The sequence below is a fragment of the Pelmatolapia mariae genome, linkage group LG3_W (assembly GCF_036321145.2).
Source record: "Pelmatolapia mariae isolate MD_Pm_ZW linkage group LG3_W, Pm_UMD_F_2, whole genome shotgun sequence".
Classification (NCBI taxonomy): domain Eukaryota; kingdom Metazoa; phylum Chordata; class Actinopteri; order Cichliformes; family Cichlidae; genus Pelmatolapia; species Pelmatolapia mariae.
In genome coordinates, this window is record NC_086229.1 from 2,886,387 (window position 1) to 2,900,249 (window position 13,863).

At 44.8% G+C, this 13,863-nt stretch overlaps 1 protein-coding gene across 1 annotated transcript in view; it reads right to left on the bottom strand.

Annotated features, from left to right (window-relative positions):
- Positions 1-13,863, bottom strand: part of LOC135932606 (uncharacterized) — a 72,266-nt gene that overhangs the window by 29,496 nt on the left and 28,907 nt on the right. The gene's annotated exons all lie outside the window — the stretch shown is intronic.

The window sequence follows — 13,863 nt, forward strand, 5'->3', positions numbered from 1 at the left end:
AGAGAGAGGCTTTTTGTTTTCTATCCTTTACAGGAGAAGATTTCAGGACCACAGCAACCACAGGGGTGGCGAGAATCCTGGAAGCCCGAGATCGAACGGAACCAACCAGAGAAAGGAGAAAAACAGAGCACAAAGACACCTAGTTGTTTATATTGCAAAGAAGATCAAAAGCTTGTTAGACATAGGTTATAATGGAAGCATAAAAGGGATGAGAGGAACTTTACATAACATAGAAATCCTGCAACAATTCGTAAATTGCCCAAACACAGTGTTCAGACCGGATATGCGCTACCCGTTAAAGGGGGCGAAGAAATCAGGCCTAAGTTTGAAAGATGAAATGGGTTAACTCGATAGAGGATGTTTCCAAAGGTTGGGAAAATAATGTAGGACCTTTTACCAGGAGAAAGCTAATTGTATCTTTTACACTTTACAGTGTGCACTGAGGGAAGTCAGGAATAGTTTAAATTAGGATTGAAAAAATTAAACTAGGTGAAAAGGGGGTGTAGCAAGTAGATTTAGGGCAGCTCACAGCCTGGCGTAAACGCAAGGTGCTGTCACACAGCTTAAGTTATTTGCCGGAGGTTTCTTCCTGTTAAAAGGAAGTTTTTCCTTCCCACTGTTGCCAAAGTGCTTGCTCAATAAGGGGTCACAAGATTGTTGGGTTTTTCTCTGTATCTATGAAGCGCCTTGAGGCAACTTTTGTTGTGATTTGGCGCTATATAAATAAAATTCAATTGGATTGTATTGAAGTAAACTTAAATGTGATAAATTAGGAATTAGTTCATTTCTCAAGTGAGAAATGAAAAAGGGGGACTGGTGTTAGGAATAAAAGAAATATTTTTTAATGTGTAATGTGTACCTGCTCATTATCTTGTTTTATGTACTTTAATAATGAAGGCTTGTAGAGCAAGGCCACCTTTGACTCACAAACAAGTGCTCAGCCAGATTGAAAAACAGGAAGTTTTAGTGCACAAGGCATATTAATAGATATAGACACAAAAAAGAGGAACTCCCCATATAAACAACGTTCAAGCCTGTGTGACGTGTAAAGTACCGAAATAACACCATATAAGTCACAGCTGATGATTCTAATGTTAGAAGACCTCTTGCAACTGGCGTCTCAGCTGTGCAGAGGTCTCTCACCCCCGGAAGATGATTGAATAAAGAAAGACAGGCACCCTACATGCATACAGCATGCAGCAGGGGTTGCCAAAATAATATAGAAAACAGCACATGTAGTGAGAGAACACCCACTAAAAGTTCTGACTACACACGGTGTGGTGGCATATGTGAACTCGCAGGCGTTCACTATGACATCATTAGCACAATAGAGACTGAGTAAAGTTTTAGATGCTCCAAATCTGACATTTACACATGAAGGAATCAATATGGCAGATTTAATGGGATCAGGAGAACCTCATGATTGTACTAAGAAAGCAGAAGTTGAAGGGAAAGTCAGGGAAGATTTAAAAGCAGAACCTATCCCTGGAGCTGAGGATTGGTTCATAGATGGCTGCTGTCATCGTGATGAAGAAGGATCGAAAGCAGGCTATGCTATCGTCTGCAAACAAGGAACTGAATTTGAGCCCACGAGGAACTCCAGCAGTGGAAGGAGCCATGCTGGACGGGTCCTTATGAGGTCGTTGCCAGAACAACCACAGCAGTTCAACTGAAAGGGAAAGGCGATACCTGGTATCATTGGTCGCAGTGTGCGCCAGCACATGAGAGTTTAGTAGAGGAAAACTCCTCTACATCCAACACAGGTGGTAACGAGCAGAGGCAAAATAAATCCTCTCACCTGTGCAACGGGCCAACCAGTAGTCCACCTGGGAGGCCGAAGAAAGAAGAGCAGCAGCTTAGAAGGTCGCCACGCCAGCAGAAAGGAGCGGTGACAAGTTGAGGACTCCACAAAAGCAGGGGAGTTTCATTCCAGGATATAAAGTTTATATAACATGATGCAAACACACGAATCAGAGACACGTAATGAGAAAACTGATTAAAATGTTCCTTACAACTACATGTTTATTGTATGCAATGATATTAACTATGGCTGTGTTGTTTATTGTCTATATTTAGCAGGGCACTTCGGACCACTTGTCTGAACACAGAGGCCAGTCCAGCACAGCGCTTCCTGAGACTGTAGTTGCTAAAACGGGATCGGTAAAAAAGACAAAAGCGCGAGGTGTCAGGTAACGGTGATGAGTGTCTCAGCATGAATAATGGCATAGATTTGAATTATGTTAAAGGGTCTACCAGCTCATTCACGTTTGATTTGTGTGACGTCATTAAGTGTACAGGAGCCAGCAGTAGCTGGAGAGCGTATGATGTATGGGTCTGCAAAAGACCCCATGATATGCTTAGGGTAAATTTAGTTGATGCAAAGTCTAAGCCGCTCGCAGAAAGCTTAATCACCATTCTGACTGATCAGATGGTAACTTCGGGAACAGTAGCTCAAAAGGAACAGGAACCAAAAGAGAGATTGATTGTTTCAAGGACAGTAACCTCTGGCTTGATTGGGTGGCTCAAAAAGCTAGAGAACAACATGTATCTGACTGTGTTGCCTGTGCGTCAGCTAGTCCACGGTTGTTCACAGAGCCCGCACCGTTGCATTTAGAAGATAAGTGGGGCTATGATTGTATGTTGCAGCTAACAAGGAATGCGGTGAGTACTGGCAACTGTACTTTGTTGTCCAGACTTTTCCCTCCTGTTTCAAAGCAGACAACAGTGGGACCATTTATGCCAAAACGAGATAACTATAAAAGTACAAGGTGGGAGAGATCGACCCAACTGGGTGTGCTGTCACACTCACGGGACGAACCACCAACAATGTAAGCGACTCTAGCATGGTAATGGGAACATGGTCAAGAAGTGGGCTGTATTATTATTGTGGGGAAAACACTCTGTTAGTTCGTGTTCCTATGGGAAGCGTAGGGACATGTGCGATGGTGCGACTAGGAGCTCCGCTCATGCTTATTGGGAACCAGGTAAAGTCCATTCCAGAACACAACACACGTACCTTAGCAGCCAGACGTAAGAGACATATTCTGGCCAAAAGAGGGACCCAGGGTACACATGCTTATGATCCTCGCCTGAACTCACCGACTTGGATAGACTCCATAGGAGTCCCCAGGGGAGTTCCAGACGAGTACAAGCTGGTAAATCCGATAGCCGCAGGATTTGAAAGTATATTTCTTTGGGTAACGCCTAATAAGAATGTTGATCGCATTAACTATGTTCATTACAACCTGCTGAGACTCTCTAACCTAACCAGGGACGCCATGATGGGGTTCGCAGAACAATCGGGTCCGAGTTCACTGACGGGAGTGCAAAATCAAATGGCCCTTGACATGAGAGGGGAGGCGTATGCGCCATGTTCGGAGACATGTGCTGCACTTTTATCCCTATTAATACTGCCCCAGATGGCTCAGTAACCTGAGCTCTGGAGGGCCTGAAAACTTTGTCTAAAACTATGCATGAACACTCAGGTATCGAAAATCTGCTGGCGTCCTGGATGACATCTGTGTTTGGACAATGGAAAAGTGTGGCTATGTCAGTGATGTTTTCTTTGACTGTACTTTTGGGAATACTGGTCATCGCTGGTTGTTGTATCATTCCTTGTCTCAGAGGATTGTTGGTAAAAGTAATGGCGAGGGTTGCGAACTCTGGCTGGGTTGAGGGCATTTACCAGATGAACTTAGAACCCATAGAGTGGGGCAGGGAGTGATACAACATGAAGTGTGGTGACATTCCTTGTTGGAATGTCAAAAGAGGGAATGTTGGGATTTTGAGATTCTTTTATTGTTATCATATAATCTGTCTTATGATAAATGCATTGATGGCATGTTTTACAGTATTATTTTATCAGTAATATTGTTTACAGGGTTCATATTGCATTGAATAGGTTTGTCATCACATTCATTCTATTCACAGGAAGAGTTCATTTTATACACATTGCATATCTGTGCTTGTTTAGAGTTGATGTTCTATCCAAGAGGGTTTTAAGCTTCACTGGTGAGAGTGTCCAGGTGATACATGTTGAGGGAAGATGAGAACATAGCAGGTTAATTGCATGCATGCTTACAATACACATAAATCTAGTAGCAGGCCTGAGCGAAGGCCCGAGTGTCTTCTGCTTCTTATTTGAGACCTGCGCCAATTCAGTCTGCTTAGAGATTGAGGACGAGGGTCAATTATTAGCCCTTAGAGGCCCTGAAGCTTGAAGTTGTTACCTTAAAAGGAAGGTGTTATCAAAAAGAGAAGTTATATGTCTGTTTATAGTTATTAAGATGTACAAGATCTACCCTTGTCTGTAAACAATGACTGTACACAATGTATTTTTGACTTGTATTGACGTGTACGTGGGGGCGTGATCCTCTATGCTATAAAACCAGAACCCAGTGTATTTTTGTCAGAGCAAAACAGGCCATATGCTGATGGTTGTTCTCCGTTGTCAATAAACTCATCGTTTGATTGCACTTGTCTGGTGCCTCCGTCGTTTGTTGTCTGATCTGCAGTTGAATGATCTCGCTTCACCAGGCTGACAAAAAGTCAGAGCTCTACTGAGCCAACCATCCCTTTAACGTTAACTTTTAATGACTTCATGAACTTCTTCACAAATAAAATTTTTATCATTAGAGAAAAAATTACCAATAATCATCCCACAGATGTAATATTATCTACAGCTACTTTTAGTACCATCGATGTTAAGTTAGACTCTTTTTCTCCAATTGATCTTTCTGAGTTAACTTCAATAATTAATTCCTCCAAACCATCAACGTGTCTTTTAGACCCCATTCCTACAAAACTGCTCAAAGAAGTCCTGCCATTAATTAATTCTTCGATCTTAAGCATGATCAACCTATCTCTAATAATCGGCTATGTACCACAGGCCTTCAAGCTGGCTGTAGTTAAACCTTTACTCAAAAAGCCATCTCTAGACCCAGCTGTCTTAGCTAATTACAGGCCAATCTCCAACCTTCCTTTTATATCAAAAATCCTTGAAAGAGTAGTTGTCAAACAGCTAACAGATCATCTGCAGAGGAATGGCTTATTTGAAGAGTTTCAGTCAGGTTTCAGAGCTCATCACAGCACAGAAACAGCTTTAGTGAAGGTTACAAATGATCTTCTTATGGCCTCTGACAGTGGACTCATCTCTGTGCTTGTCCTGCTAGACCTTAGTGCTGCGTTTGATACTGTTGATCATAATATCCTATTAGAGCGATTAGAACATGCTGTAGGTATTACAGGTACTGCACTGCAGTGGTTTGTATCATATCTATCTAATAGACTCCAATTTGTTCAAGTAAATGGAGAGTCCTCTTCACACACTAAGGTCAATTATGGTGTTCCACAGGGTTCAGTGCTAGGACCAATTCTATTTACATTATACATGCTTCCCCTAGGCAGCATCATTAGAAGACATAGCATAAATTTTCACTGCTATGCAGATGACACGCAGCTCTATCTATCCATGAAGCCAGGTAACACACACCAATTAGTTAAACTGCAGGAATGTCTTAAAGACATAAAGACCTGGATGGCCGCTAACTTTCTGCTTCTTAATTCAGATAAAACTGAGGTTATTGTACTCGGCCCTGAAAATCTTAGAAATATGGTATCTAACCAGATTCTTACTCTGGATGGCATTACCTTGGCCTCCAGTAATGCTGTGAGGAACCTTGGAGTCATTTTTGACCAGGACATGTCCTTCAACGCACATATTAAACAAATATGTAAGACTGCTTTCTTCCATTTGTGCAACATCTCTAAAATTAGAAATATCCTGTCTCAGAGTGATGCTGAAAAACTAGTTCATGCCTTCATTACTTCCAGGCTGGACTACTGTAATTCTTTATTATCAGGATGTCCTAAAAACTCCCTGAAAAGTCTTCAGCTAATCCAAAATGCTGCAGCAAGAGTACTGACAGGGACTAGGAAGAGAGAACATATTTCTCCTGTTTTGGCTTCCCTTCATTGGCTTCCTGTTAAATCCAGAATTGAATTCAAAATCCTGCTCCTCACATACAAGGTCTTAAATAATCAGGCCCCATCTTATCTTAATGACCTTGTGGTACCATATCACCCTATTAGAGCACTTCGCTCTCGCTCTGCAGGCCTACTTGTTGTTCCTAGAGTATTTAAAAGTAGAATGGGAGGGAGAGCCTTCAGTTTTCAGGCCCCTCTTCTGTGGAACCAGCTTCCAGTTTGGATTCGGGAGACAGACACTATCTCTACTTTCAAGATTAGGCTTAAAACTTTCCTTTTTGCTAAAGCATATAGTTAGGGCTGGACCAGGTGACCCTGAATCCTCCCTTAGTTATGCTGCAATAGACGTAGGCTGCCGGGGATTCCCATGATGCATTGAGTTTTTCCTTTCCAGCCACTCACTATGTGTTAATAGACCTCTCTGCATCGAATCATATCTGTTATTAATTTCTGTCTCTCTTCCACAGCATGTCTTTATCCTGTTTTCCTTCTTCACCCCAACAGGTCGCAGCAGATGGCCGCCCCTCCCTGAACCTGGTTCTGCCGGAGGTTTCTTCCTGTTAAAAGGGAGTTTTTCCTTCCCACTGTCGCCAAAGTGCTTGCTCATAGGGGGTCATATGATATGATTGTTGGGGTTTTCTCTGTATTTATTATTGTGCGATCTATTGTACAATATAAAGCGCCTTGAGGCGACTTTTGTTGTGATTTGGCGCTATATAAATAAAATTGAATTGAATTGAATTGAATTGAAGCGCCACGAGTGGCGGAAGAGATTCGGAGTTGCACAACATGGAGGAGAGTGAGCAACCTATGCAACTGGGTCGCTCTCGCCTTTCACCCGAGGAATGGCACCGTCGGTGGAGGGCCGGTGAGTGTTTTTATTGCAGCCGTAAGGGTCATATCGCCAATGTTTGTCCGTCACTGCCAAAAGGCCGTGCTCGCCAGTAGAGAGGGGAATACGGGTGGGCGAGGTCTCTGTTTCACAGTCTCCTCCACGGCTCATGCTAGCAGCTAAATTAACGGTGCAGCTTCAGGTCCACGCTCTTAAGGCTCTAATCGATTCAGGGGCGGAACAGAACTTTATTGACGCTTCGCTGGCCCAACGATTAAATCTGAACTCTGAGCCTTTGCCACGGTCACTCCAGGTCATCGCCCTCAGTGGCCAGTGGCTTCCTAACATCACTCATATCACTGAGCCCGTTTTACTGACTCTCTCAGGTAATCATTCCGAGACCATACAACTATATGTGTTCCAAGCTCCGCTCTCACCGCTAGTTCTGGGTTACCCTTGGTTGCGTCACCATAATCCTGTTATCGATTGGAAAAAGGAGAGCATTGTGGGGTGGGGGGAGGCTTGTCACATGTCCTGTCTTAAAGCTGCCACCCCCTTTTCTGAACCGCTAACCAATTCTTCTCTCTCCGAGCCGCCGGACCTCTCCTCCGTGCCACCCGTCTACCATGATCTCAAACAAGTGTTTTGCAAGGATAGGGCACGTTCTCTTCCTCCGCATCGGCCGTACGACTGCGGCATTGATCTTCTTCCAGGCGCACCTCTCCCTACCAGCCGCCTATACAGTCTGTCTCAGCCCGAACGCGAAAGCATGGAAAGATACATCAATGAATCACTCGCCACGGGTCTCATTCGCCCTTCGACCTCTCCTGTGGCCGCCGGCTTCTTCTTCGTCACCAAGAAAGACAAGAGTTTACGACCTTGTATTGATTATCGGGGCCTTAACAACATCTCAGTGAAGAATAAGTATCCACTCCCTCTTTTAAATTCTGCCTTCGAGCTCCTTCAGGGGGCCACCATCTTCACTAAACTGGACCTGCGCAACGCCTACCATCTGGTAAGAATAAGGGAGGGGGATGAATGGAAAACAGCCTTCAACACTCACCCTGGTCATTTTGAATACCTTGTCATGCCGTTTGGTCTCACCAATGCCCCAGCTGTTTTTCAGGCCCTGGTAAACGACGTACTCCGGGACTTCATCAACCACTTCGTCTTCGTTTATCTGGATGACATTCTCATTTTCTCTCATTCTGTCTCTGAACATGAACGCCATGTCAGGCAGGTTCTCCAACGCCTCCTGGAAAACCGTCTCTTCGTGAAGGTGGAAAAATGTGAGTTTCATACCCCCACAATCTCTTTTCTGGGCTATGTCATTGAACAAGGTGACCTGAGAGCGGATCCCGCCAAAGTTCAGGCTGTGTTAAACTGGCCCACTCCTTCCCATCGCAAACAGCTTCAGAGTTTCTTGGGTTTCGCTAACTTTTATCGCTGTTTCATCCGCAACTATAGCCAGCTCGCTCTACCCCTGACTCGTCTCACCTCACCTAAGGTCCCCTTCCGCTGGGATGAACTGGCTCGCCAGGCTTTCTCGTGCCTGAAGGAACGCTTTGCTTCTGCACCCATCCTCGTCCAACCCGACCTCAGTCAACCCTTCGTCGTGGAGGTGAACGCCTCGGACGCAGGAGTGGGGGCGGTGCTCTCCCAGCGACAAGGCGGTAAGCTTCACCCTTGTGCTTACTTCTCTCGTCGTCTCTCTCCTGCAGAAAGGAATTATGACGTGGGGAACCGAGAGCTATTGGCCATCAAGCTGGCCCTTGAAGAGTGGCGTCACTGGTTGGAGGGAGCTGCCCAACCGTTCGTGGTTTGGACAGACCACAAAAACTTGGAATACATTCGGTCCGCAAAACGACTCAACGCCAGGCAAGCTAGGTGGGCCCTGTTTTTCACCAGATTCCAATTCACAATCACCTACAGACCCGGCTCCCGTAATGTCAAACCCGATGCCCTCTCACGCCAATTTGCCGCCTCTGAAGACGCTGCCCAGGACGTCCCCATTTTTCCTTCCACGTGTGTAGTCGGGGCCCTAACCTGGGAGATCGAGTCAGCTATTCGAGACGCTCAACGAACTGAACCAGACCCTGGTACGAGTCCCCCAGGCCTACTCTTTGTTCCCTCTACAGTCAGATCACGAGTTTTGCATTGGGCTCACACGGCCAAGTTCACCTGCCACCCTGGGGTCCACCACACCGTTACCTTCCTCCAACGCTTTGCCTGGTGGCCATCTTTACCTAAGGACGTCCGAGAATACATTGCTGCCTGTCCTACATGCGCTCAAAACAAGAGCGTCAACCAGCCATCTTCCGGCCTTCTCCAACCCCTACCGACCCTTGGCCGCCCGTGGTCACACATTGCAATGGACTTCATCACGGGCCTCCCGTCCTCATCAGGTAACTCAGTCATCCTTACATTCATTGATCGTTTTTCGAAAGCTGCTCACTTTGTCGCCCTTCCCAAGCTCCCCACTGCTCTAGAAACAGCTCGACTCCTGACAAACCATGTCTTCCGCCTCCACGGAATCCCCGCGGACATCGTCTCTGATAGGGGGCCGCAGTTCACATCACGGGTCTGGAAAGAATTCTGTAACGCCCTCGGAGCGCAGGTCAGTCTCTCCTCTGGTTTCCATCCTCAGACTAACGGCCAGACAGAACGAGCCAATCAGGAACTCAAGGCGGCCCTCCGGTGCTTGGCATCCACCAATCAGACAACTTGGAGTGAGCAACTCCCGTGGATTGAGTACGCTCACAATAGTCTTACCTCCTCAGCCACCGGGGTGTCCCCCTTCGAAGCTTCTCTGGGTTACCAACCACCTCTCTTTCCGGCCGTCGAAGGTGAGCACTTTGTCCCCTCTGTCCAGCAGCAGCTACGGAGGTGTCGACGCGCCTGGAGAGCCACCCGGGCTGCCCTTCGTCGCACAGCTGATCGCAATAAGCGCCTGGCGGACCGTCACCGGACCCCCGCACCCACCTACGCCCCGGGACAAAAGGTCTGGCTGTCAACCCGATTTGTTCCGCTCCGGGCTGAGTCTAAGAAGCTATCTCCCACCTTCATTGGTCCGTTTGTTATAGACTCTCTGGTTAACCCGATTTCTGTCCGTCTCAAGTTGCCCCGAAATATGCGGATCCATAACGTGTTTCATGTGTCTCAAGTGAAACCCTGCCTGTCCAGTCCTTTGTGCCCTCCTTCCAGGCCCCTGCCACCCGCCCGGGTCATCGATGGCCACCCGGCTTTCACTGTCTCTCGGATCATGGACGTCAGGCGCCGGGATCGTGGCCTGCAGTATTTGGTGGACTGGGAGGGCTACGGGATGGAGGAACGGTCCTGGGTTCCGCGGGCTGCCATGCTGGACCATCGCATGGTGCGGGCGTTCCACGAGGCCCATCCTGCCAAGCCTGGGGGTCGCCGGGAGGCTCCCGTTGGGGGAGGGGTACTGTCACAGCCTGGGGGATCGGCGAGATGCTGATCGACCTCTCCTGTCTTTCTCTCTCTCTCTCGTGCTCTCTCTCTCTCTCTCCTTCTCTCTGTCGCCGGGGCGGAACTCATTGCGGGTTCACGCCCTCAGCCCACGCCCACGGAGATCATCACACCTGACGTCCATCAAGGGGAACGGCATTTAAGCCAGGAGAGGACTGCTGGTCGTTGCTGGATCGTTGTCTGCCACGCGTTAGTGAAAGTCGAACTTCAGTGCAAGATAAGTCAAGAGTTTTCTGTGAATATCGGTCTCATTCCTGTCTCCTGTCTACAGACCCCCTGGACCACCCCTCTCGTGTGAATCTGTGCGTCAAGTGTGAAAGAAGAGGACAGCCGTTGTGAATGTGGAGAGTTGGAGAACGAGTGTTTCCCCCCCTTGGATTTCCCTAGAGCCCGTCCCTCACATTTCTGTACATAGCACTACCCCGCACTCTCTGTATATACACATTGGTGACATCTGTAAATAAATCCCCGTGGTCAGCTATTTCAGGAGTCCCGCGTTTGAGTCCCCTACATTGAACCTTAACATGTTCCATTTTTTGTGTGATGTTTGTTTGTGTGTCTGCGTTTCCATGTTTAGTTATCACTTCTCACTTCCTGCTTTATTGGATAGTTATTCATCCCTTGCTCTTTACTGTGAGTTTTACTTCCCTCATCTTATTATCTGTTCTTTTACATCTGTGTCTCATTTTCCCAACTGTCTCTACTCCCCTGATTACCCTTCTCTGTGTGCATATATAGTGCTGATTTCTCTCAGTCCTGGTCAAAACATCAACTCTACTTCTCAGTGAATTTTCTTCATGTACTTCTGCTGTATTTTTTCTATTTCTTTCAGCCCAGTGTATTTCCAAGTTCCATGTTCCGCTAGTTATGGTTTTCAATTTTCTTGTAGACCTTATATGTTCCCCTATTTGACTTTCCTCTAAAACAGCCTAACAAAGATTCAAATCCTCTCTTCATTTAGAGCTCTCTGGTTATTTGTGCCATAACTTCAACATTAAATATAAAACAAGCTCAAACTGAAAGAGCACAAAGAGCTATCAATTTAAAATATATTGGAATTTATGAGGTGCCGTAAGGGACATTATTACTGAAACGCTCTCACACACACTACTGAAACGCTCTCACACACACTACTGAAATTTTACCTATCACACACACTACTGAAACGCTCTCACACACACTACTGAAATTTTACCTCTCACACAAACTACTGAAACACTCTCACACACACTACTGAAATGTTCTCACACACGCTACTGAAATTTTACCTCTCACACACGCTACTGAAATTTTACCTCTCACACACACTACTGAGATTTTACCTCTCACACACACTACTGAAACACTCTCACACACACTACTGAAATGCTCTCACACACACTACTGAAATTTTACCTCTCACACACACTACTGAAACACTCTCACACACACTACTGAAACGCTCTCACACACACTACTGAAATTTTACCTCTCACACACACTACTGAAACACTCTCACACACACTACTGAAACGCTCTCACACACACTACTGAAATTTTACCTCTCACACACACTACTGAAACACTCTCACACACACTACTGAAACGCTCTCACACACACTACTGAAATTTTACCTCTCACACACACTACTGAAACGCTATCACACACACTACTGAAATGCTCTCACACACACTACTGAAATGGTCTCACACACACTACTGAAATTTTACCTCTCACACACACTACTGAAACGCTCTCACACACACTACTGAAAGGCTCTCACACACACTACTGAAACGCTCTCACACACACTACTGAAACGCTCTCACACACACTACTGAAACGCTCTCACACACACTACTGAAACGCTCTCACACACACTACTGAAATTTTACCTCTCACACACACTACTGAAATGCTCTCACACACACTACTGAAATTTTACCTCTCACACACACTACTGAAACGCTCTCACACACACTACTGAAATGCTCTCACACACACTACTGAAATGCTCTCACACACACTACTGAAATTTTACCTCTCACACACACTACTGAAACGCTCTCACACACACTACTGAAACGCTCTCACACACACTACTGAAATGGTCTCACACACACTACTGAAAAACCAAGGCGTTTCAGTTGAATAGGAAGGCGTTTCAGTTGAACAGGAAGGCATTTCAGTTAAACAGGAAGCCGTTTCAGTTGAACAGGTAGGCATTTCAGTTGAACAGGAAGGCGTTTCAGTTAAACAGGAAGGTGTTTCATTTGAACAGGAAGTTGTTTCTTGACAAGGAAACTGAAGGGAAAAGTGGTAGATTTCAAACAAACCACTACACAGATGTCTACTCAGCAACCTGCTAGTAGCCTAAGTGAAGCAGCTGCATTACTTAACAATATATAAGCCTCAGCATAAGTCAAAATTTAGAATAGCAGACGGGCATTATCCTGGTTAATTTTTTTATGTGCTTTTTGTCTTTTTCAGCAAAGAAAAAATATCTTAAAATCATTAATAAAACCAGGGAGAGAAGGCTTAGCGTTCCTCCATTTAGCACAATGAATATGATATTTACTCAAAAGTATGATGATGACACCCAATGCTAGATGATCCATATAAAAAAAATTATGATGTAATTCAAATAGTGGCACGTCATTAATATTTAGGGAAATCCAATTTTTTTAAGTTGCACCATATGCATTGCGTGATAGGGCATAGAAAAAAAGATGTTCTAGGGTTTCATTTCCATCAGTACAAAAAGAACATTGATCCACCTCAAAACCAAATCTCTTTTTTAGTAATTCTGCCACAGGATTAATTTTGTTTATTACTTTAAGAGTGTTTCTTCAACTTTAGGTAGAATAGGCTATTTCATAAATTTTTAGTATGCTTTATCCAGTATATGAAATAACTCAATTAGAACCATGCAATGTAACCATTCTGTTGTAACTATGAAATATTTTGTCTTTGAAGAAACTACTAATAAATCTATTATTGCATTTTTATCAAACAGCTGACATTGCCCTAGCAATAAATTTGGGAGCACAGATGGGAACTTATTGTATATCATAACATTTTTAATCAAATGAAGCAGAGGCAGTGGGACCAGTTCACAAAATTTGTTATATTCTCTTTGAGGACAGTTTAGACAATATTTTTCTGAGATGTTTCAATGTAATGGGTTTTATTCCTCCACAAAAATTTGAAAATAACTGTGTTAGCCTTATTAATGTTTTTAGAGGAGATATATAGAGAGTGACAAGGATAAATCAATTTGGAGATGCCTTCAGCTTTAGATAGGATGTTTCTGCCAATAATAGCGAGGTCTCTGGTTAACCACTGGCTAAGTGATTTCTTCATCTCCATGATACAGTTAGAAATATCAGTGTCTTCTCTGCTAATTGGTTTTTTTAGATATTATCAGCCCTATATATTTAACTTTAGGTTGGACTCTAACCAAAGCTATTGAGGAGTCAGAGCTTGTATGAATCGGGAGTAGTTAGAGCTGGGCGATAAAACGATAACGATATGTATTGCGAAATAACTTTTTCTCAATAGAAAAATTAAACTATTG